This window comes from Prinia subflava, chromosome 7, assembly GCF_021018805.1.
Source record: "Prinia subflava isolate CZ2003 ecotype Zambia chromosome 7, Cam_Psub_1.2, whole genome shotgun sequence".
Taxonomy (NCBI): Eukaryota; Metazoa; Chordata; class Aves; order Passeriformes; family Cisticolidae; genus Prinia; species Prinia subflava.
This window is the reverse complement of record NC_086253.1, coordinates 35,130,677-35,157,533: the sequence shown is the minus strand read 5'-3', so window position 1 is coordinate 35,157,533 and position 26,857 is coordinate 35,130,677. Positions and strand designations below refer to the sequence as shown.

Here is a 26,857-nt window from a genome sequence, read left to right as displayed (position 1 = left end):
CACTTAAAATATATTTATTCATTTGTGCTAACACAATATGGATCAAAATAGGGACATTTAGTATCTTGACCTAATATTGAAATTTTGCACGAGTGCTTTCTAAGTCAGTAATTGCAATGTCTTTGTAAAGTATCTGGCACTGTATTGATTCAAAGCCCATCACTTGTGTCTAGTCTGGCATTTGAGCCTGCTGCTGATAACACTGACATCTACAGCAGGTAAAAAGCATCAGAGGATATACAGTTTCCTTCTGGTTTCTCACTTCTTGATCTCTTGATAAGTATTTTTGTTGTGTGCATTTCTGTAGTGGCTTGAGACACAGAGGACTGCTTCTGTTGCAAAGCAGCTCGTTAAAAATGTTTTCATTTATTAAGATTACTAGACTGACATGATACTAAATAGAAAAATTTTGTTTAAGATATCCTGTGGAGAATAACTCTGGAATTGTATTTAATGCTTGAAATGCAGAATTATAACATAAAAAGAAAATAGTGAAGTCATATTCTAAGGATTTTATGCATATTCAGTTCAGATTTTCAATTCATTATTTGAGGTGAAATATGCACAATTATTACTGTCTAAAACAGCTTTTCATCTTTTTATTACTTCATTAGCACAACTAGGTTAATGTCATCATTCTCACACGAATTTGTTTGTTTTAATTGTATATAGCTTATAGCATTATGATAGAGTGGTCACCATTTCCTTGGCAACAGATTCTGCCTACTTATAGACAGGTAAAAGATTTCTACATATGTCATATTTTGTATAGCACCAGTGAAATAATTTAAAATAAATAATCTTTTTGAATTTGTGCCGTTGAATACGAGAGAAATATGGTTGTGAATCTAGGAACTAGAATATTCTAGAAGAGGATTTTAAAGAAGTTGAAGGAAAAAAATTGAAGAATTACTACAGCATCTTTAAGAAGCATGCATTGGCACTCTTATTTTTCAGACTATTATCAGATACCTTCTGGTCAGGTTTCACTAGGTTTCATGTTACTTGATAAGAAGCCTTTAAATGCTTTTGAAAAAATTCTCAGAAGAGTTTGTGATGTAATCTGATCTACATTGATCCGTGCAAATTCTTTTGTGTTGCTCTTTTCATTTTCTGAATGTCACTTACTACAGTCAGATCAATAGTGAAATAAATTAGTAAATTAAAATATATTTTAGAAAATAGGATGGTATTCAAAATATCACAAACTTCTGCCTCTAATATTAAAATCTAAATGACAGAAGCTTATAAAGAGATTTGTGTGTCTGTTGAAGTGTCTGTTGAAGTATGCTTTAAAAGTAAGTTTTGGATATTTTTCAGCACAGTTGGATTTTCAGACCAAAGTTGTCTTCTCATGAGTGAGTAAAAAGGTTAATTCATAAAGTTATATTAATTTTTATGTTTATAGTCAGTATTTTATATCAACTTAGTTCACAGCCTTATATAAACAGATATTCCTCATACTGTAATGTATAAAAAAAGAAATCATGCACAGAAGCAAGGAATCATTAATAGCTGAGTATAGTAAATGGCACTTAGTCTTCCATACTTACACTTCCTAAAAAAATGATTATCCAGAGGTGCTGAACTACTTCTAAATACTTAAGGAAGAAATAAGGTTTCAGGAGACTAAATGAATCTAACTTCCTGACAACTGAAGCAAAAATAAATATATGAAAGAGTTGGCTGCCTAGCTATTCTCTTCAGAGAAATGCAACCAGAAGTGGGAAACAAACTGGAAAATAAATTCTATGAGAGTGGGAGTCAGGAATTCTTCAGGTTGCCAAATACTGGAGCAAGAGGTACCTGATGCAAATGTTGTATAACTGTGATCTTTCATCACTGTATGTAATAACTTGCTGTTAAACAAACACCTGAACTCATATTTTGCTTTTGTTTGTCTTATGTTAAAAATAATATCAAGAAAAATGGCCATTCCCAAAGATCAAAGATTAGGAGTCAAATTGTCGGGAAAACTTCCATGGGAGATGGGAGCTGAAACCAAGATCCTGCAGAAAGGCTTCCATGTCTTGCAATACTGAAGCTTTCCCTAATAAGTGGAGAATTTCTGCATCTTACTGCTGTTTTGGTTGGTTTGGGTTTTTTTATTCTCATGGCAGCCTAACTGTTGTGGGAGTTGCCATCACCCTGGGCTTTCTGCTTACATAAATTCTCCATGGCAGCAGTGTTCCATAATAGGGAAAGGGAGGGATTGCAGGAAAATTTCCCCTAGTCTGCAATAGAAGTTGCTCCTCTGCTGGGCTGCAAGTCTCTTCTTCCCAAGCTCTGTTTCCTAAAAATGATGCGGACTTTTTCTCATTAAATATTTTTTATAAGGAAAAGTACTTGTATTTTATGCCACCGTTGCTGCTTGTATCAGTCATACATTTTACTGCAATTAATTTGAGATATAATAATAGATCTTGCACTTATCTCTAGCTAGCCATCCTGACACCAAAAACTGATATTTTAGTTCTTACTGCCCTGCGAATATAGCATGTAAATCTTGACTTTTTCATTGGACTGCAAATAGAGTCACAAAACTGGGAAAAAAAAAAGTTAAAATTACCTATATAAACTATAACTGTCTTCTTATAGACTTTAACTTTTCTCGTTTTTTTAAGTTCACTTTCTCTAGCTTTCATACTAGTTGTAAGAAACAGGTAAACTTCGAGTTCATGTGAAGGGACAACAGAAAAAACAGATTACAGTTTGGTATTGGATGATCAGAAATGTGAAGCTTTTCCTTAGTCAGTAGCATGCCAAGAACATATCATACTTCCATGTGTCACAGCATGACAAGAACAAGTCATAGTTTCCCTGTCTGTCAATTTAGACTAACATTACAGCTAGAGTGTCTGCCTACATGTTAGAAGTGCTTTAAAGCCAACTAAAACCCCTATAAAATATTTTGATATATTTATATAAAGTGTATCAATGTATCTTTTAATTTTTTTTTTGTTGAGAAATGATAAATTCAACTACTTTAATATGAATTCTACTTTAAGTAAGACTCCATAATTAATTTTGGCTGAGGAAGAACATAATACTCTAGATGCAAAACATTTAGGTATCCATTTAGTGCAATAAGAATTTCTATTATCCTGTCACTCACAGAATTTAAATCAGGATCATGACCTTAGAACTCGTTAACTGCTATAAATAAACATGTTATCATCACATACTTTTCTTTTGAGGATGAGATTATTTTCATCTGCTTAAAGACATAGACCTAAAGCCAGTAACCACATTTCTTTTATAAAATCATCTGCTATCCAATCTCAATGACTGTTGCTAGGCATTATAATAGCATTGAAACTTTTGTGAAAATGAACAGTAAAAAATGAACAATAAAAAAGTTGCCTTTGTTTTAGATTTTTACTGTTATGAATTCTACCTGTATTTTATAAAGGTAGACGTTACCTAAAAAGCCCTACTACTGCAGCTAACTTCAGGTGATATGAATGACTGTTTTTCTCACTCTTATTTAATATATCAATGTATTTAGTAACTATTGCCATACAAATATTTAGAAAAACTCAACAGGCACTAGTGTACCCTAAGTTTTAGAAAAAACCTCCCACTCTCTACAGTTTTCCCTTTTTCTAAGTCTTCAGAAGGGTAATAGTTCAATCATGCTTTTCCCCATTAGCTGCCCTCCTCCCAGGTGCTGAGAAAAGCAAAATATTTTCCTCTGAACTATTGGTGTCCTTTCCATTGTTTGATATTTCTCTTCTAAATCATGTTCTTTGGAAGGACTTTTGGAGCAAATAGGTTTTCTATCCTCTGTAAGAAATCCTCTAAACCTCCTCTACTGGTAAGACTTTACGAGATTTCTCTTGGCTCGTGTTGGCTCTTCAGTTTTGAAGTGGGACATTGGAAATTGATCTTCTATTCGCTACCATTTCACCTGTATGTGGACTAGAGTTGAAGTAAGGGTAATTGAGGAATCAAAGTGGGAGCAAACAGGCAGGAGAGTATTTTGTTTCAGCCATCCTCCAGTGTTTTGTTGCCCCCCTAACCTTCCCCACATCAATCTTTTCTTTCCTCTCAATTTATCCAATTTTCCAGTCTTCCTTTTAAAATACTTTCCTGCTTAAAATAGTAATCTTATCAACATTTCTCACTAGAAAAGTGAAATAATAAGGATTTTCCACAGGATGCTAGCAGTGTATCTTTACTGGGTTAACTTTATGTAAGCACTTTTTTGCATTTCAGCTTGACCTATAGTGTCAGTGTAAAGTACTTGGGAGTAGTAATAACCCATAGTCCACTTCACAAAAGAAGTGAGACTCATTTCTTGAGTCAATTTCATATAGGTTTTTGATAAATGCTCTGAAAAAGTACTCCATGTCTTGTCCTGCAAAGTCAGGCCTCTATCTAGACAATGAAAAAATCATGACCACTTTTAAAAAAACCCTAAAAATATGAATGTGTGGGATCATGAGGTTTTGTGCTGTAAAAAACAAAGCTTTTTTTTTTTTTTTTTTTTTTTTTTGCAACAATTCATGTTATATCAAAAGATTGCAGGATTATTATAACTTCAAGAAAGAAGCATCATCATTTAAACTGAAGAGAGAAATTGCTTCGTTGCAAAAATAATTTCTGAGATAAACTTATAGTGTAAAACATTTTTTTAATATTACTAATTTTAGTAGCTAATATTCCCAATAGCTCATCAATTAAATTTTATTCATGACTGCCCTGCATATTGATCAAATTTAGCTTAACTGAGACATCAAACCAATGTCATATCCCTATATTTTACTGTTGCTGGTATTTCTGTATTAGCACATACAAAGATAATGCTTAAATCTTGGTAAATCAGTTCTGTATACCTGTTTTAGACAAGTGTCTCCACCACAAGAAATGAACTTGGAAGATGTAAACAACAGTTGCATTTACCAAATTCATAGTACTTAACTAAAAATAGTTTTATTGTTTCTTATAATGTAGTTATGCAAATTAGTAAAAAAAGAATGGATAATATTTTTATAAGATGTCATACCCTGAAAGTAGCAGTATCTACTCCTTTTGAAAGTATCAATTGCTGTTTCTGTTGCAGAATTTATAAAACACTTTCTAAAGCTTTTGTTTTGCTGAGATGAGAAACTTATAGTATAATTAACAGCTTTGGGGGAAAAATTACTATCTGCTTTCATTTCTCACAACCCAGGAGATAAAGCAAGCCTTTTTTTTAATGTTTTTTTGTGAAACTGATGTTGCTCTGCCACAAGGCATTTCTTTATCATAACATGAAATTAAAACAAAAGAGGGGAAACTATAATTTTGAATTTGTTTTGAGTTTTTTAAACAGTGTGAGAGACCCATTCTTTCTCCAATAATTGCAGTGCAAGGGCGAGCTACCATCTGGCCTCCCATCCTGCCCCAGCTTATTAATAGGGCTCCAGAGCACTACATACTACTTGGGGAAGATATATATATATATATATTAAAAAATATATATATGACAGAAGTTGTAAACATTCCCCTCTCATTTAAAGCTTAAATGGATATTAGCAAAGGGATTCTTCCTCACTTTCAATGGGCAGAAAGCTGACAAAGTATTCCCAGCTTTCTTCAGAGCTTTCCCATTTGTAGCTCTAGGTTATTAAGGAACTGGTTTCTCTGGGAAAAGTACTAGCAACGAACACCTGCCAGAAGGACAATCCCAAATTACCTTGTTAGACTCTAATCTCAACCTAAAATTAATTTAGATCTTGGACACTTCATAAATCTCTCTTTCAAACCATCTGTTTGTCTCTCCCAAGCAACTAGGGGTATGCCTGCACTGCAAAAATAGAGATCCCAAACCATTTAACCTAGAAGATCTCTAGTGAAGAGCTTTAGGCGGAGTTGTATAATTCTTTTTTTCTCAAAAGCTGGTACAAGAATTTATTGAAAACTCTGATATCAGCCTGAAACCAATTCAAATAATATTCAAATTATTATTGTTTTACATTTCTTCTTCACTGCCCCACATCAATGAGGACTAGTTAGTTTTTAAACACCGCCACAGTTTTCCACTGCTGGGGAGATTTTATCATCCAATACTGATTTTAATAATGTTGTGCCAGTTGTAATCCCCAGTGCTTTTTCCCAAACCTTTGCCTTCACTCATTTCAAAATCACAATGAAGTGACTTATGTTGTCACTCTGAGACTAATATTTCAGGAATACACATTCCTTAACCCAGCTTTTGACAAGAATAGCCCTCTGATTATTTCTGATGTACGTATACATGTATATACTCATATACAAATATTTATATACATATGCACATTTTAAATATGAGATGTTCAAAAAATAATGTTTAAATTTTATATGCATTGTGTGCACTTTTTTAATTCTATCCCTTGTTGAGAGCTCCTTTAGCTGTGACCTGACCTCTTTAGTGATCTGTCCTCTTTCTTTAACTATGAAGAACAGAAATTGTAACTATGATGTACCCTGTAATAAATCTCATTTATGTACTCAGTTCTCCTCTGTAGAAGAGAACAATGTGTAACTTGGAACTGAACATCCTCAGGGGCCACGGACATTTTTCCCGGGAGGCATAGTGCTGTATGACCTATCAGTGTTCAGAGCACAAACTCAGCATTCTTTCTGCAGCCAGATGTACAGAAATGTCTTTGCCATTAATAAAGCATCTTTCATAATTTTGTGTTCCATCACTGATGTGAGAACCATCACTGTGTGAGAACCATAAGCAAATATGTTTTGTTTTGCATAGTTTGTGCACCAAGTAGCTACTACACCTTGTGAGTGCCATTAATCTTTTTAGAATATCTGATGTCCATGTTTTTCATCTGTGGTTCAAGCTACATGTGGTTCCTTGAAAGCATACCCCTTTTATTAATTCTTTCTAACCCTAAAAGATATCTGTATCCTGGCTATTTTTTGTTATACTGGATATGTTAACTCAAAAGGAGTGCTAATACTGATGCTTATGTTGGTACACCTTCACAGACTGATTTATACTGGTTTACACAGCTGAGGCTTGGTTCTGTTATTTTTGCAGTCAGGTGATGATTACCAAGAACTCATCCAGGAAATAAGTCATAAATGTCAGGTTGGGAATGAAGCTGAAATAAAAGTTTCTTCTCTTTTACCAGTTTGAAAATGCACCTGCATGTTTGAAAGCTTTGTTCTAATATTGTTATAGTAGAGAAAATGCAAGTTAATTGTAGATGAAAGATTTATTGTTATTATGAAATGCTGTCATTAAAAGTTGTCATTTCTCTTTATAAAATCAGGCTGTATATAATCAGGTTCTGAATTCTGTCAAAGGCTCAGAACACAAGTCAAAATATGCCCTGCTTGTTCTTGGCCTGGTAGTTTGTGACACTGGTTTCATACAAAGTGGTGTCAAACTCAATATTTTCAGCTACAGCTTGTGGGAACTCAGCTAAAATATCTAAATATTTGAACAGGAATTAACTGAACATCTTTAATATGTTTTTAGATATGTTTTGGCAAGATAAATTACTGCTTTCAGTATTTCTTTCTATGAAAATAAATAATTTCATATTGACAGAAGGCCTATTTCATATTCGAGGAAAAAAAACAAACTTTGGGAAACAGTGAATCAAAATTGGGGGTTTTTTTCCCCTTGCAAAGAAGAGGTGATCGTTAACTTAAACTAGATAAACAATTTACATGTTATCATTAATGTGGTTACTTTCTAAGCCCCTGAATAACATAAATTATAGTGCATTTGAAGTGAATGTTTTAAGAGCAAAAAGTAAAAACTGCAAGGAATAAAAATACTAGATTCAGTCTGAAAGCAATTTCCTTTAATCTTAGTCCACTGAGATTGGACTTGCTTGAAAAAGACATTTTTTCCTATGTTAGATGTCTATTAAGTGAGAATGTTAGCAATATTTGGACCCTTTTCCAGCATACCTATTTGATGTAGAAAAGAGCCTACTGGGCTCCATGACTGGGACATATTAGTTATCAGCATGTCTATTTTGAAAAAGAAACTTGTTTTTACAAAGGTTAACCAGATGTGATTGGAATTAAATTCAAGCTGACAATGCTCTAAGGCACTTCATTTGATTTTGCCCTTCAGCAACCTGTGAATCCTGTTTAGAAAACAGCAACACATTGCAGAGTGCTGTAAATGTGGAAACACCAAATTTCAAATAGTGGGTACTCAAACTGACATTTGCAACAGAGAGCTTCTAAGTAGTGCACAGATGAAATGGATTTAAATGAATTGTTTGCCAAATAATTTTGAATAGGGAACACTTTTGGGAATATCAAACATTTCATGGATAATTGATAAAGAGAAGGAACACATTCTAACAATCTGAATTACTTCTGAGTGGATACTTTGAACCATGAAAAATTTATGTTTGGTATCCTTATGGACAAAGAATCTTTTAAATAGGAACTTTTAGTGTTCCAAAAGATAGAAGAATATGCTTGTTTAGTATACGGGACTAAACTTGGGCTATTGTTTTTATGTTTGCTAGCTTTTCTATGGCAATGCTTGTGCATCATTCGTTGTGTACATTAAGCACATCTATATTTTATTTCTATTTCACTTACACTTTTTGACAGCTTGAAAATTTCTGCCTTATCTTAAAGTTTCATTAGGAAATATCTGCAGGCTACAGGCTGATTGTCAGAAATAAGAGGAGCCCTATCACTCTGACCTTTCAGGCTGCTGTGGACGATTTTTCTTCTACCAGCACTACTTGATACTTTTAATCTGATGGGTTTTATATTAAAATTTAGTGTATCTACTGAAAAAGCAAAACTGTCTTGAAATAAGAAATGTAAAAGTAAATAAAAATTTCTTTCTATTGTATAGCAGGTGTTTAAGGGTTAGCAAGATAATAATTGAAATATGCTCAGCTGGCCTGTGGGTATTCCTAAGAATTTCTAGTTATTGGCATGCCTTTTTTACTCTAGTGATAATAGAGTAATATATGCAGTACAAATTAATCCTTTCCACAGAATTGTGTGGTGGTGGGCCAATAGAATGAAATGCATGAAACACCGCACAGTTCCTCCAGTGGAAGGACAGCTGTATGGAGATGACTGTTAACTGAGGTGTACATTTGCAAGAGCACTGTTCTCATATTGGTGGGTTTGTTTCACTTGAGTAGTCGAAATTAACATGCAAGGGTTGTTTTGGGTTTTTTTAATAATTTAAACACATGTAAACCAATTTAATACAATTTAAAGCAAACACAGCAATAACATGAGTTTCTTTATGTACAAAATTATTTTCCATTAAATTCACCAGCATCAAGGTATATCAGAGTTCTGTTTGTCAGGTTTTTTTATAATTCATATTTCAGCAAACACCATATGCTTTGGAAGCAGCATAGATTCTAATTGTTCTGATAAGAGTGTTGATAGCAGGTGCCTGTGTCAAGGACATGGATATTTCACATGCAATTGAATAACAAAGCATGAATGCATCTAAAATACGTTCTGTGTAGCGTTTTCTTTATATCCTGTCCTCCATGGTCATTAGAAGAAATTGCCAGCCAAAGTCCAATTGTCATAGGACTAGAAAAAGGAAGAAAAATGTCATGTTGCTGTTGCTTGCTGAAGTTTTTAGTGTGCAACTTTAGCCAAAAGATAAAAAGACTGATTCATGTATTTGAGTCCTTTCTATGACTGAGGAAATTTTTGTGTATGTGAGAAGCTTGAACGTAGATTTTTATGTCTATGATGCCACTGATTTCAGAAAGATCATACTAGCAAAAAAGATCATACTAGTTAAACAGACTGGTTTAAAACATTTCTTCCAAAGGATGAAAACATTTTAATACCAAAATTACCATCTTCTTTGTGGGAGTTTGATTTTCTTTGTAGTTTTTTGTTTGCTATTTGTTTTCCATAGTCAGCTGTAAACTAAGTAGAGAATCCCAAAATGTGATTTCACAAATATAATATTCTAATAAATCTTTATTAGAGAGGAGATTTACATCTATCACAGTAAGTACAATAGCATTTTGTTGAAAAATATAAAAAGAATGTAAACTTACTTTATATCTTATTAAAACCCATGTAAACGTGTATTGGTCAATATCAAATATTAAAAATCCTGAAAATATAGCCAAAGAGGCTGATATAGTACAAAGACTAAAGTGATGTGACATTTAAAAAGTAATTTTTGTTTCTTCAATACAGAAAAAAAGATGTAATTGATTTTTTGGGGGGTTTTTTTGGGTGGTTTTTTGTTGTTGTTGTTGTTGTTTTGGGGTTTTTTTTGGGTTTTTGTCGGTTTTTTTGTATTTTTCGAAACTTTTTATTTATCCTTCCTTTTGGCATGCTGTCTCCAAACATAGGGCACTTTTTTAATGCACTAATGACTTCAGAGACTTCAATTTTGAGGTGCTATCCCATAATATACCTTAGTTAGCCAGGAAGTACTTCAGTAATCCTCCAGTTTAGTTCAGGAGAGCTCTGCTTTTAAATTAGTTCAGACCTGCATCTGTTGTATACGCTGGTTTTCTAAATTTCTTACTAGACAGTACTGAAATTTAGTAGGAGAAATATCTTGGTTTGATGTGTAACAGAAAATATTTTCTAATTGGATTAATATTTTTTTTAGATTTGTCTGCATAAAAGACAAATAAAAGGGTTTTGAATAAGGGAATTCAAGAAAGGAAAGCTTTGTGCTGTGTTGCTGAAGTAGTGAGCAGGAGCAAATATCAGTAAGACATGTGAATGCAAGTGAGGTATTTTATCCAGTAATCCATGCTGGGCATCTGATCTGTATTGTATAACTACATTTTAAAAGGAAGGATGGCTGGTGAAATTCATTTTAAAGTGGACAAAACACCTCAGAACTATCACTCACATTCATTTTGGTATTCAAGTGGTGATGTCATGCTAGACACAGTGAAGTTAATTTTTAAAGACATATTATCAATTTTTTAAATAACTAGTACCCAGATTAGGAAGGAAGAAACTCAATCTTTTTTTACGTAATTGATATCATAGATATATATTCTGTAATTTATTTTCCTCAATAAAATTTTTCCTTTTGTTATCATCATTACTTACCTCAGAATAATACCCATGACAAAATTTAGCATTCTGGATTCATTACCTTACAGGAAGGCAGTGGTTCTGTTACACAGACAACAGGCTGAAAACAATCCTACCTACAGTAACACATCATAAAGCACAAGAAATATCATGTTTACCTTAATGTATCATATCTTAAATTATCTGTGTATCTTAAAACTACTAGAGCTGTGCTGTATGAGAAAATTATGAATGAAATCACATTACAGCAATTAGTGTAGGATGTTATTAACTTAAAAAATTAACAACCCCCTCCCCCATACCTGTCCTTTACTAACAGAGCCTTTGTTTTTCAATGTATTACTTAAGTGGAATATTTAGGCATTTTCTCTAGCCAATCTTTTCAGTGGCAGAACTTTAGTCTTTATTTCAACCCTTCCTCTGGATTTTTTTTTCCATATTTCATGCACTACATTATGTCTTTTTCTGTTTCAACAGGTTTGTTTTTTTTTATGAGTGCCAATTTTTAATTTAGGTTAGAATAATTCAGCTGTTGTATCAAAGATTTAAGTTCAAGACTTAACATTAGGCTAACTTTATATTAATATTTCTAATAATATTTCTGCCATTCAGAAATATATCAGGTCACCATTACCTGTAAATTAAAATTTACACTTGGCCCACAGGTGTAAATTTTACATATTTTACACAAAACTCGTAAAAAATTAAGTTAGGGGAAGGTCATTCTGCTGTGTGGAACTGTAATATTACACTTCATGTGCTATGTGAACTCCAAACAAATAATCAGATTTTCCACAATAATTAATAAAACAGTTTAAAAAATGGTGGCAACTCAAGATACTGAGATTACAGACATATTTTTCATATCTTGTGTCTGTGTAGTTATTTCCAAATAGCACAGTAAGAGCACAGAGGAACTACAGAAGTCAGAGAAGAAGCTGGCTGCACTTCAAGCATGTGTTGCTGTCATTAGTTTACTCTGGCACTGTATGCACTTGTCTAAGAGAAGTAGCTGGCTTCAGCCATACATCTTTATCTCTTACCTCTCTACCTTCCCCACATGCTTTACACACCTTACTATTTCTCTGTGCCTTGTGTCAGTTTCTTCTCCACCCTTTCAGCACTCTCATTATCTTGTAACCCAGTGAAGCTGAAGAGGAGCATGGGTGATCCTCAGGGATTGTGTGCGTCATTGAGTTTATCTGGTTCCGTCCCTTCTGGTGTCTTTCTACAGTCATCTGCACTAGGGCTGCAAGGGAAGGGAGCCAGGAGAGCAACTGGCATTGTGGAAACCAACTGGTGGTCCCATCCCTCAAATTAGAGACTATGCTTTCCATAGATTGCATTTCAAAAAGTCCATGTTTGCAAAAGCTGTCTTCTAGATTTAGCGTTTATAGAAAGCCTCCTCCCTGGAGAAAAAGGCAAACTTCATTTTCCATGTCATTAATAGAACTAATATATCTTTTAAGGCTTACTCTTTTTGAACACTGTTTATCAGTTACCAGCTGATTCTCCTGATGGAAATGGATCAACACTGAGAGAACAGAAATGCATCTTTCTTACCAGGAGACAAAGGACATTCATACTGTAGAGGTTGTAATTCTGGATAAAATCCTTAATGCCAGGCAGACTCAGGTGCACTATTGCCTATCTCTGTGTATCTTTTATATTTGAAGCTTAAAAAAATATACTCAGGATTATCCATAGATATTTTCTCATGTAATTGCTTTTGGAGCAGCTGTCATCATTTTTGTAAAGTGATTTAATATTTCTGCATGGAATAACTGCACAGGATGGAAAACAGCCTAATAGGAATGAGATTATGACTATAGATGTGGTTTTTAGAATAATAGATTACTCTTGTTATCAAATATGAATGAAAGATTGAGACCATCATTGTTTGCATCATCTACCTGCATAACATCTCTCAAGCCAAACCTTATGATTTGGGAACTCTTGCTTCAGGTTATGGCAGTGGCAATATTCTTTCATAATGAAGTGGATGAGGAAGAGCAATACTGTGGGCATTCCAATGGCAGCACAAGTCAATCATTCTGAAAATGTAGTTTCAGAAAGAAGTGCTCAAATCAACTAAACCGTCTGATCTCTGGGTTATTTGGCTGTTGTTTATTCAAATAATACTTTAATTTCATATTTGTTTTTCTGTTGCATGACTAGTTTAAGCTGAAAGGGCTTTACTGTTGTGAAGTTGTGATGTGTTGACTCTGGCCTGGAACTAGGAACCCACCAGCTGCTCACTTATTCCAGCAGTTTGGGGAAGAGAATTGGAAAGGCAAAAGTGAGAAAAATTAGTGGGTCAAGATAAATATAATTTAATAAGTGATGGGAATCAAAGAAGGGGGTAAAAAAAAGGGTGATGAAAAAGCAATTATTCACCACTTCTGACCTCCTGACCAATGCCCATTTCTGTATCCTCTGCAAAGGGATATTCTGTCAATCAACATGGCATGTCTCATGAATTGCATTTCTGAAAGAAAATGTTGGTGCCAACTTTCTCACTGCACTTTAAGCTATTCATTCAAAACTTCTTTCATAAAATAATAGGTATTTAATTTCTAATTCAAATGGCCTACAAGGTCTTTTGATGGACGTGTTTCTTCTGGCTTATATACTAATACAAATAACTTCTAAATATCCGGCCTGTGCTAGAAGCAGTATAGACTGCCATGCTACCTTTGAATATGTTGTTGCTTAGTGAATTTAGCATTTAAGATATCAGTAAATTTCTTTCAGTATATTAGGCCAATTTTTCACTTCAACTCCAGGGTAAGCCGAAAGCAAAAATAACTTTCAGTGTGGAGATCATATCTGCTCACTAGAAAACATTAAAAATCTTTCAATTTCTGAAAATGTTACAATAGCTGACCTCAATATTTATTTGTTTTATGAATCAGGAGACTGTGATTTTACAGTTTTATTTCTACATATCAACTTTTTTTTTTCTTCTTTTTTTTTTTTTTTCTTTTTTTTTTTTCTTTTTTTTTTTTTTCTTTTTTTTTTCTTAAAGGAGAAGATCTGGCAGCCTAAAAAAATGAATTCATAAGTACCTGAACAGCATTTACTGAACTGTTTGTACTGCTCTGGCTATCATCCTTTTATTTTAGCATGTTATGACTGCTGTGAAGTAGATCTGAAATAGAGGTTAGATGCTTTTCCGGTTAGTCTACTTTGCCTTCCATAAACTTTCAATCAGTGTCAGAGAACGCTGTAAAGGTTACGTGAAGCCACAACAAAGACTGTGAAATCACATTGAATCAAATTAGTCAAAACATTAATAGGGTGAGAATGATTAGCTTTATACCCTAGCTGTATTTTCAGAATGATATTAAAACTAGTATGTACTATCACACTAAATCTTTAAAGTGAAGAATTGCACTGTACAAGAAAACTTCTTGGTAGAATGGCACACTGTATTGCCTCTTAAGCTTCCTGAATCCATGAGGTTTAAGATAACTTCATGAAGTCCTCCCAGTAGCTCAAAATTTTAAGGATGTTAGATTGTTTGCTTAAGGTTGAGGGCATTATAAAGATATTTCCAATGCTACTTTACGAGGCAGTTCAAGCCTCTCTTATATTAATTTAGAATCCTGCACAACAATCCTACACAACTTGAAGAGAACCAATTTACCAAGGTGGAAGCCAGCCATTTGATAATAACTCAGCAGTCATAGCAACAGTCTCCCAGACGTGGCAAAGAATTTGTCTTTGGAATCTTGCCTCAAAATACAGCTTAAGAATCGTTAGCTGACCTCAGCATCTGTATAAAGCAGTTAATAGAGAAATGAAAGATTTTCCGTTTTTTTTTTTTTCTCCAAGATCTACAACTGCATTAAAAAAAGTATGTGATACGAGTCCAGATGCAGAACAATTGTTTAGGCTGTATTTTTTGCAAGGACAGAAGTCCTTCTTCTTGAATTATTTCTAATTTCATTTTAAGAAAGATCTTGCCATTTACAAATGCTGTAAAATCCATTTAGCTTAGGCCTGTTCATATATAGTTATGTGTGGGTATATATGTATGTATTTATTTTTATTTATTATTTTGGATATGAATAATAATTTTTTCACCAGTTTCCATTTGAAGCAAGTACTTCATTTTCACTAATTTCGTGTGTTGGGTGTCCTCTTAGTTGATACCTGTAATTCCTAAGCACAGGCATAGGATCCACTTTTCAAAAGGTTGCTCTTCAGCTCTGGTTATCTGCTGCTGCTGAAATAGATGATCATTTTTGAGTCCTAATATGAGCAATAGGGAGGGAATAACCATAATATATTTTTGAAGAGAATTTCTAAAATAGGTTTGCTTTAAATTCGAAGCCTCCAAAATAGTGCTTGGTGATATATTGCCAATATGGTTACTCAAGTTACTAAACTTGTTTCTGAAACACTTATGAGAAACAGTATCAACTGTTGTGAATCCTTGTCCAATTAAAAATTACTTTCTGTGCTTTAAAAAAATACCTTCTTGAAAGACAGGAATAATTTTAAAGGGCATAAAATTTAATTCAGATTCTTTTGTTTTATTTGTTTGAATGGACCAAGCGTTTTCAGTGTTCTGGTAAATGGTGAGCAATACTTTTATGGGTTTCCATGGCAAGGATTTGACAGCAGAGGGGAGCGACAGAGGGGGTTCTGAGAGAGGCTGCCAGAAGCTTCTGCAGTGTTCAGTGGAGACAATGTCAGCCGGCAGCGACACTGCGGATCTGCTGCTGGACAAGGCCGAGCCCATCACAACGTGTGATAACAGAGCGATGAAAGCAGGAAAAAAAAAAACCCAACAAAACAAACAAACAAACAAACAAAAACAAACAAACCACAAACCACCTCCACAATGACAGCTGTAGACAGGCGTGAGAATTCGTGCCATCACCACCCTGGGGCGCTGCGGGGCCGGGGTTGCCCTGCGGCCGCGGTGAGGCCCGGGGCAGGCGGCCGTGCCCTGCAGCGCCCCAGAGAGGCCGAGGGGAGCCCCTGGCAGCGCCTGCGGACCCCACACGGCAGCGGGCTCCTGGCAAGGCCCGGAGCCCGTGGGGACCCACGCTGCAGCAGTCAGTTCCTAAAAATCTGCAACCTGGGGGAAGGACTGACAATGGAAGTTTGTGGAGGACTGGCTCCCATGGGAGGGACCCCACGCTGAAGCGGGGGAAGAGCGTGAGGAGTTCTGCCTCCGAGGAGGAAGGAGCGGCAGAGACAAGGCGTGGTGACCTGACAGCAACCCCATCCCCTGTGCCCGGGGGTGGCTGAGCAGGGAGGAGTTAAAGAATTTGGGAATACAGTTTAGCATGAAAGAAGGTAGGAGTGGGAGAAAGGATGCCTTTTAATATTTGGCTTTGTTTCACATTTTCCTACCTTAATTTGCATGGTTATAAATTAATTAATTTCCCTAAGTCAAGTCAGTTTTGCCCATGACAGTGAATGTTGAGTGATCTTTCCCCACCCTTATCTTAATTCGTGAGCCTTTCGTGATATTATCCTCCCCTGTCCAGCTGAGGGGATGGAGTGGCTTTGGTGGGCACCAGGCATCTAGCCAGGGTCCACCCACCATGTAATATTATCATATTATTTAAAAAAAAAATTAAAGCAATTTTTAAAATACCCCCCCCCGGGTTTTTTTAATAGGTGAATCATTCTGTTATTTACACATCCTGCATTTTCACCAAATCTTAAACATGCAATTTTAATTTTTACACACTCCATTTTGTTAAACTACACAAGAATTGGCATACTAGAAGAATTTAATGCAAAAATTCTTTACCTTCATCAAAGTAAGATTAAAACATCTATCAGTAATTTATTTAAGAATAAGATAAGAAGTGGAAAAAAGGCCAAAATATATACCTAGTAAAGCAGAAACCTTGTTTTAATAACTAGGTATTTAACTAACTGGTATTGCTCTGATGAGTGCTTTATTGAATTACTACACTTTCTTCAGATTTCATTGAAATCACGACTCCATTTCCAAAGTGATCACCAGCTATGAGATCTGCAACTGTGCTCTGTAAATTCCTCTCTGACACAATACGGGGTACACTAAAGCTTGGTAAGCTTCTACATAAAGGAACCAGAGAACTTTGTTTCAAAATACACAAACTAATGCTTGAAGTGTTCAGAGGTAACTGGATTCCTGTCTGCTCATTTCGTGTAAAGCCCTGAAGTCAGAGTTTTTTCATAGATTTTTTAAAAAGGTAGGATTTCAGTGAGTTTCATGTATTTAGACTGTCCTCTAGCCTGGACTTATAAAAATCCAAATACAAGGCAGTTAGAGTAAATGTTTTTGCTGGAGTATCAAGCCATATATGTCTGATTGTGTCTGGAATATCCTGAGTTTTTTGTCCTGCCCATATATTTACCTGCTGGTCTATGGAAATTGATGTGCCAGTACTTGCAGGGACACTTTTTATTTAGCCTCAGAATAAATTGTGTCAGCACTGTATCTTTTTCTCTATCTTTAGAAAGTTCCAGACAGGGTCTTCTTTCACAGTCCTGAAACCATATGCTGCTGTTCAGGTTTGGGAATGGATAGCTCTGAAGTCTACAATATCCCTGATGTGTCTTCAGATCATTGGTTGAATGCTTGAAAACTATGAACTGAAACAGCTTGTGGCAATGAAGCTTAACTAAAAGCAGGCCTGCCCCTGTTGAGCAGGCTGTTTGTTTAAGGCTGGTTTTGGTGTTATCTTTTGACAAAGGTTAAGCAGCTCCCTGCTAAGAGGGTTGGCTGTTACAGACCACATTGCTTAGGAATTTTATTCTTCCTCTGCTAATACAACTGCAGAAGAGAACCACCTAGCTGTCTAGCTTGGACATAAGCATTCTGCTAGAGACACAATGGAAAGAGTGCTATTCCCAGATAATCACTGAACAGGAATTTAACCCAAAGAGATCTAAACAAACATTTTTCAGTGCACTTAGGAACAGTAGAGAATTTTTCTACTGATTCATATGATTGATACTTTTAATAATTGTATAGGTCTTTTTTATTTATTAAATACAATAGATGACATTTTCACTATACATGTTGAAATAATGGTGCTTATTTTATAATTAGAATATATTTATTTTAATATTATTTAATTAGAATATATTTATTAAATTAAAATAATTTAATATTAGAAAAATTTAAAACCAGCTATCAATAATGATTAATTTTTATGCATCCCTAATGAGTTAATTAAAACGACAGTAATGTTTCCATTTTAATGAGAATTCTACTGCTGTCAATGAGATAGAAGTATTTGAGCAGATTTTGAGCACCTTGCCTTGGTGCCCAGTGGACATAACAAAAGAAATTAAGCACATGTAATTAATACCAACAGAAAAAAGATTTGTTAAAAGCAATAATTGCCATCTGTTCTTGTCAGTATTATTAATGTCCATAGAATAGCCTTTATTGCAAAATAGCTTGCAACTGTAGTGTTGACAAAACTTGTTTTTTTTCAAAGTAGCTGGACTTGCAGTAAAGATGGTAAGGTGAGCAAACAAATTCAAAATGTTAACGCAGCCTAAGAGTATTGGTGTATCAGCCAATTTCTAATTAGTTGCAGCTTGCAAGGAGCACAGATCTCACAGGAATAAAACCTCAGTAATACTTGTGGATAAGGCACTGAACCATTCATGTGTTATGCTTTGATATCTTGTAACTGTTGGAGCTAATCTGGCAATGTAAGTTTGATTTCTTATTTTCTGAGGAAAAATTATGCCTTGTTTCAGTTTCCATAGCTACTAGTGTTCAGTTGATGCATTTGCTATGCAAAAATAAGCCTTTTTTCTGTTTTGTAAATTTAGTATACTCTATATTGCAAGACTTTTGAGTAATTTTCTTGGCCTAGAAGGAACAATTTAATGCCCTTTAATAAAATGATACTTTACAAATAGTTATTATCAGATTCTCTTCTAACATAGTTTGCTGAGGCTTATTTGTGTTCTCGGGTCATTGCCACGTTCCTGTAGTCTGCTGAATCTCTTCAGATCTGGCTGCTAAATTCTGCAGCTTGGCAGAGTAGAGGTCTGAAAACACAGGTTCTTACAAGACTCAAGTTTAGGTAAAAGAAGTGTGATTTACATTTTAAAAAAAATTGTTTGGGTAAAAATAGCATGATTTTATTCTTTATTCTCCATAATACACAGGGAGGATATTCTGTGAGCTGTGGCAGAACTCAGAGAAGAGTGAGCAGTTGTGGATGGCCTATGTTTGTAGCTCACAGAACATCTTTTGTCTAGCCTGAGAGAACCAAGTGCTGCCAGTTCCATGGATTGCTGAGGAATATGTGCTGGATTTCTCTTATTGGCACAGGATTCAAATTGCAATTACTCTTACTGTGTGTAGAAATTTCATATACATTGCTATTCAGGGATGTATGGCTTTATATAGATGTTTATATAAATGTTTATACTCAAGATTTTCCCATGCTGAAAAATGTTCGAAATAATTTCTGAACTGAGGCCACAGACATGTCTCTTGAGACAGTGAGCTCTGTGACTTACCAAATTCATAGAGAAGTTCAGAAAGGTTTCAGTTTAGATGGTGAAAGTAAGAGCCTTGATGCTATCTCTGAGCAAATAACAAATAACAAAATCAAGCTTTTTGCTAGATTTGAACAATAATAATTTCTGTTTCAAATGTAAGTGTGTAAGTAGATAGACTTTATAAGTTCATAAATCAATGTACTAAAATCAGTAACAGCTATGATATTGGTTTAAGTTTTAGTGTTTAGAGTTTAAGGTGTAGCCAGCACAAATAAGAATTTATGTGAGTTTAAGGCATACACTGCCTTCCTAAATGTATGTAAAAGGGAATGCCCAGACTTGTGACTTGGAATTCCATTATGAAGTTTTTTTCCTAAAAGCTACATTCACTTAGATAGTGATTTTTACATTTAACCTGTTCTTTAAAATAATTATCTGCTTTTGTCTTGAACACCAGGAATATCACTAGATACAAGAGAGTCTTGGTTTGGATGGCCTTACAAGGTCATCTGTTTTTAATTTGAAGAATTATGTCTGTAGATAAGTTTTTATCACAATTCTAAATGAAGAGTGAATTGCTAGACATTAAGCTTCCTAAAGAATTACAAATACTAGACCAGATTCATGAAATTTATTATGCCACTCATATCAGACCATACTGTTTGTTTCTTATATTTAGCACAAGTACAGAAAGAATAAAGACTTGCTTTTGTAAGCTAAGCAGTCCCTAGTTTTCTCCAGGAAGCTGTCTTGTTGCTGGATGCCATGGATAAAAATGAAGGAAAAATAATCAGACTTTTTCTATTTACTGAAATACAAAAAATCATGGAGAACTTCTATTTGGACACTTTTGCTCCTGCTATGCTGAACTGATCATTGGGGAAAATACCCAGAAGGAGTCATCTCTGAAGAGCACAGCAATTTTGTTTGTTGTCAACTGACGCAGATGTTCATTTTACATTAATTTTCAGTGTTATTCAAGCAGCTTTCAAATTAATGTAATCAATAACATTAATGACCTTTAAAAAGCAAGGGAAGTATTAGCAATGGAATATCAAATATAGAAACTTTCTGTATTTGATATCAAATTGTCTGTCAAACTACAGCTATTTCTAAAATTGTAGACACTAAGAGAGAGATATTAAATTTGTTAACCAGATATTGAAAAAGCATATATAGCAATAAAAACTTCCTTCTCTGACTTTCTCTTCCTTTCTTCATACATACAAATTCATTCCCCTTGTTAGCTGTATGCACTGATACAAACATCTTTTGATCATAATTTCTTATGTGTAGTGTGCAAAAATGCTTTGCAGGTGCTGGACTTAAAATTGTCACTTCAGCTACCATTCAAATGGACACAGCAATGCAATTTAATCAACACTATAAATCCTTATGCTTCCATTGTCTTTATGCAGCTGTCTTGAGGACCATATGTACATGTAATTATATAGCTGTATTACACATAATTTTTCTTCCTGTTTTCTTTGTTTTCCTCTCTTGAGTATGGCCATTTGTGTTGCAGCGACTTCTGGAGTTCTTTTTTTCTGACAGGTCTCTGTACAAACTAAGACCAAATACAGTGATTTTAAGAGAAAGACATGGATGGAGGCAAGATATGATACTGAACCAACACTGGAATATCAGTTACAGAAAAAGAAATTGGCCCATCACTTAGATTTTTGAAAGTTATATTTTCTTCATTGTCTTATTTCTTTAACATATGAGTAGTGATTTCAAAGGCTTCAGAAAGATATAAATAACAATTACAACACTATTTCTGTAGCATAGTGCATGGATCAAATTACAGTGATGGTGAGTGTCATGGTATTTGGTTTCCTGTGAGATACTTCTTATTCGTTCACCATTTCTGACATGTATTTTCTAATTGTTTAAGTGTTTTGTGCATTTTTACTAGAATATGACTGGGTTATAATATTTGTGCTATCAGCAATGTACACGTAGATGTTTTCCTGTAAGTCTCATCCTCAACATTTCCATACTATTTTACTGTGTGTAAGCTAAAAAGAGAACAAAACTAATAATAATAAGCAACCCCCCAAAACAGAACCCAGCAAATAAAAAAATCAAAACCAAACACCAAAAAGCCCTTAATAATGTCCACAAATTTTTTGAGTAATGTCTTATTTTTCCATTTCCATTAGAGTTAGAAGATACTAATTTTTGAGTTGAAAAATTAGGAGGTGGAAAAGATGGCAAGAATAACTTTAGTGGAAATATTTTCCATTTTCTGGTAGCTTTTTGGTAGTGTTGGTGTAAGGGGCTGTGGGACATTGTTTTCTTTGATTTGAGATTTCAAATAAAAAGGCATTTAATATTTGTTGTTGTACTATATTGTACCACTGCATGCACTATGATCATAAGGTTTTTTTCTGAACTGATAGTAGCTTCCCCCTGTCCCCCGAGCTGCAGTATATGGGAATTGCTTGTCATTCTCTTTTTTTTTTCAATAATCTAGACAGGTTGAGAAAAGTTCCCTAAAGTTTGTGTAGTATTTAAAAGTAGGCATCTTGTGCTTCTCTAAGGAAAAAGAGGGAATGCTTTATATGTTGTATTTATCATTCTTAAATTTTGTTTTCCTTTTAATATGTAAACCATTTTCCAAGGGGAATTATCATTTAATTCTTTTGCTTTCCACTTACTACTTCATTTCAGTTTTAAGTCATCAGTGCATTTGGCAATTCTACAGCTAGTTTCTCTGTTTTCATAATTTATGCAGATTAGAAGCAATGAAGATCTGAAAACTGACTCCCCTGTGGCCCTTTTCAACACTTTACTTTCTAATCACTTTACTTTAATCAGTTCTTTATCTGTTCCCATGTTTAACCTGAATCTTTCCTGCTTTCAGTTTAAGATGAACACTATCATTTGAGACATTATCAAAGACTTTATGTAGATCCAAATTATGATGCTTGTACTCCTATTATCAATTGTATTTCTAGTATTTTCAAAAATAAAAAATGACTGGTCATTTTTATATTTCTTTAAAGCTTTATGAAAGTAAACTGTATTTATTTTAAATTATTGACAATTATTTAACTCTCATTGTCTTTAAATGAGTTGTATGCTACAATGTAAACTACAAATTTTTAAGGTCAGTTCTGTCACTTGTTCCCTTTTAAAGTCCTCCATGTGTCACTCAGTGTGTGTGTGCACTTACACATAAATATTGGCTGTAATGAGGCAGGCAAACCAAAGAGTAGGAATTATTTTGCAGTTTCAGCGTATGCAAATTACTGTACAACTCTTGAGGGCTGAAAGAGAGTTATGTACCTTTGGTCCAAACAGATCAGATGAGATTGACTATTTAGACAGTTAGACAAATGAACCTCAAACCTTTTCTCTTCTGCTCACTGCCAATCTTCATGTTGGAGAGGTAGATCATCACAGATGTACATACCTTACTGGACTTTGAATGGGAGCGATCTTCTGCTGAGCCTAAAACTGACGTCTATGACTCTAGGTCATATTAATCTGACCTATCTCCATTGATTAGACTTTTGATTTTCAAACATATTCTAAACCTAATCATGTTTAGAATAATATTTTATGTGATACCAGAATTTTTCATTTATAGCTGAGAACATTTATAGCTGAGAACATTTAAGACAGAAAAATTAGAAAGCTGAGGCCAAACCTGAAAAAGTAAGAGCAGAAATTGCATCTATGTATTCCAAGTTTTCAGTCCAGTAGTTAATGTTTCATCTATCACAAAAGGATTTTTATATTGGCAGCTGCTGAAGCAAGTTGACACTGATTAGTTCTGAGTCACTTAAGTCAGATTTTCCTACTTAATTCTACCATGAGTATAAAAGAACTAGTTGGACTTGATGATCTGAAAGGTCTTTTCCAACCTAGCTCTTTCTGTGATTCTGTGATTCTTTGATTAAAAATATAAAGGTTTTTTTGAGAATTGAAGGTTAAAATTGAAGATGACAGTTATATTTTTCTTATTTTGCTTACAAGTAAAATGAAATGGAGTAATAGGCATGTTGTCACGGTTCAGGATAGGCGTTTAATTTAGGATATGTTGCCACTTGTGTAAATTATTCTGATAGATTCAGTGTTAAAGATAATTTAAAATGCAATGAAATGAATACAAATTAGTTCAATATCTGAAGGGAGCCTACAAGAAAGATAGACAGGGAGTTTTGTACTGAGCACATGTACTGACAGGACAGGGAGAATGGATTCAAGCTGAAAGAGAGTAGATGAAATTTGATACCAGGAAGAAACCCTTTACTGTGAGGGTGGTGAGGCACTGGACAGGTTGCCCAGAGAACCTGTGTATACCTCATCCCTGGAAGTGTTCAAGGCCAGGTTAAATGGAGATCAGGGCAACCTGGTCTAGGGAAAGTTTCCCTGCCCATGGCAGGGGAATTGGAACTGAATGATCTTTGAGATCCCTTCCAACCCAACCCAGTCTATGATCTATGAATCGTCGATAAACCATCAGAATTATGGTATATCCATTGAAAAGACGCATATAACCAAATCCATGTTGAAACAAAGACACTGACAGAATACAAATTCTCCAGTCTCACAGTCACCTACCCAGACTACCCTGGGATGCACTCTGAAGTTTAACAGTTAAAAAATGCCCACCAAATAGTTCAAGTATATGCTGTAGTTCAAAAACTGCCATTAAACGAAAGAGACTACCTTTCACTTGTAGGGATGCCTGAGTTCCTCAATGTTTAGTGAGGCATGATAGAAAATCTGCAGTCTGAAACACATTAGAAGACTGCATTTCGCAGCAAGTAAAATGAATGTATTTGACAAGTGTATTACAGATTAACGCATTCTGAAAAAACACTTCAAAAAGTCATCAAAATGTTTAAAGACAGGAGAACTTGGTAATGTTTCAGAAACTGCTCTGATACAGTGTACAGTGAGAGGCTACCATGGTAACATACTTAATGTAGCAATCTTCAGATCTACTCTGGCCTCAGTTTTATGAACATCTTTTTCAAAGAGCAATGCTAGAATAGATGTTTGCCACCCATAATTATGGCTATTAATCACTTTAGATAATGCAAGGATGTGTCAGCTCTATATTTACCTAGTAGCATATGCTTGTGTGATGAAAAGGCCCATATAATCAAAAACATATGCTCAAGTTTGGAACAGTCTTATTTCCTTACAGTGAGAATGGCAAAAGATTAGTCAATATTTACAGTAAAAATATCCTTTCTGTTTGATACAAAATCAACTCAACACCCTCAAATAAAATAACATCAATGACAGTATCAAACAGTAAAAGAAACAGCAGGTCAAAAGAAATGGACTATATTGTTCTTTTAGTATGCAACTGAACAAAAAGGGGAAGTAACTTCTATTAAAAATATTTTCTTCTGCTATAATAAGAAAATGGCCACAAAAAGTGTGAATTTCTCAGGCTATCTTTCATCATATGTTGGTATGATTTTATCTTCCTTGTCCTTCAGACTACAATGTATTATTTTAGCACAAAGCCCTTTGGACAAAATGTCTTTGCTTACAGCTGAGAATCTATGTAGCTATCCCTTCTTGCAATCCCTGAAATAAGCAATTTATCCATTCTGCAGTTCCCAAAATAAGGAATTACCTGCTCAGAAGCCATTTCAGATTATCATTTTTTTCAATAGTTAATTTTTAAACTTCATCAAATATGCATAATATATGTCAATTTCTACATTTGTGATTTTGTGAACATTTGTTTGTATGTTTTTTTAAGGTTTTCAGGCAAAAAAATACTTGATTTAGAAATACTTGATTTATAAAAACAATACTCCTTCAAAATGGTGCTTATATCCCAAACTATAATTCCAGCACTTGTCTTCATTATTTGTGCGTATCTGAAATTTCATCTCAGTATTTTCTGCTTCTTTTGGAATATTCAGTAGCAGATAATTAATTACGTTATTGCAGTAAAAATTTATAGCTGTTGCTAAGGTCTTGAATGGTTCAAAGATAAGGGACAAAAGCCTTATTAAGTCATGAACAAGTTTTAATGCTGAATGTCCTTCTGCTGAAATATGGTTCTCAAACTTTCTGAGCAGAAATGGGAAGCCACTGAATCTTTTCATGACATTCAAATTGCATAACAGTGTTTTAAGTGAAACTAAATTCCTTTTTCTTATCCATCTTATATTTCTTGGTGTTTCAGATTATAAACGCTGACATACTGACACAGAGTAGTTTTTACACCATTTTTACCTGCAGTGGTAAATCTGCCCCATTTTTTACTACATAATAATTTCTTTACTAAATATTGGCAACTTATTTTTTGAAATAAGTTTAAAGCATAAAAGATATTTATCTGCAAATTGCTTGTAGCCTAAATATGAAGGCTCTTACAAGTGTATTAATTAATATAGGAAGGAGTAAAAAACTTTGTTCACTTCTCATGTTTACAGATAATATTTTTTTCTCCTCACCCCTCTTTGTACTTTCCACTGTCACTAAAAACTTTGTTCGTGGCAGAAATGAAAACAGCATATTTTCTACCAAAAGACTCCTTCTGAAAATTTTGCTCTTGAAATAGAATGAAACACTATCATCTGCATATGCAATCTTAGGGGCATTATTTCATGTTTTCACATTGAAGGAAAAAGGAAAGTTTCAGTTATCATTACAGTACTTTTAAAATGATGAAAAGAAATGAAAAACAACAGATGCACTGAAGTGAGACAGTAAATTTGATGTGCTCTTATCAGAAAGCTGCATTTATGAGACTTCCATTCAGTTGGGATATGCCTCCGAATGCTACAACCTAACAGGAAATAAGGCGAGATTTCTACAAAATATGTATTCTGTGATCACTGAAGTCATGAGGAGAATGCAAAATAAGTTGATTTTAGCTCTGGAAATAGATTTGTTTCTTTGTGTGTTTCCTGAGTTTCTAAGTTCAGAATAAGTCATTTGATGCAGAAAATTTAATGGACTTTTTAAAATAGATTACTAAATAGGTAATACAATTAGGTCCTTGCATGCACCATACAACAGTACCACATGCTAAATTGCACAGTATTTATTTTCATATCTTTAATGTCATAACACCTCTGAGTCAAAATGCTGTTGTGCAAGATAATATTCGATTAGAGAAATAAGTAATAGTCTTGATCCATCAGAACTTATACCAGAGGTGCTAAACAAGAGAGAGCAGGAGAAGAGGAAAGCAAAAGCATGCAAGAAAATGCTGGACTATAAAGTTCTCTGTAAGCATATGGATTTCAGATATTGTTGAAAATTCTGTTGCTAGCACTTAAAAGAAGTGCTGAAATATGCTTAGACTAATAAAGATGTTTTGCCCATAAATGCTAAAATAAGTGGGAGGTCAGCACTTAGG

At 34.4% G+C, this 26,857-nt stretch overlaps 1 protein-coding gene across 1 annotated transcript in view; it reads left to right on the top strand.

Moving 5' to 3' along the window:
* The window catches only part of TENM3 (teneurin transmembrane protein 3), a 1,292,929-nt gene that overhangs the window by 152,032 nt on the left and 1,114,040 nt on the right, over positions 1–26,857 (top strand). The window lies entirely within an intron of this gene.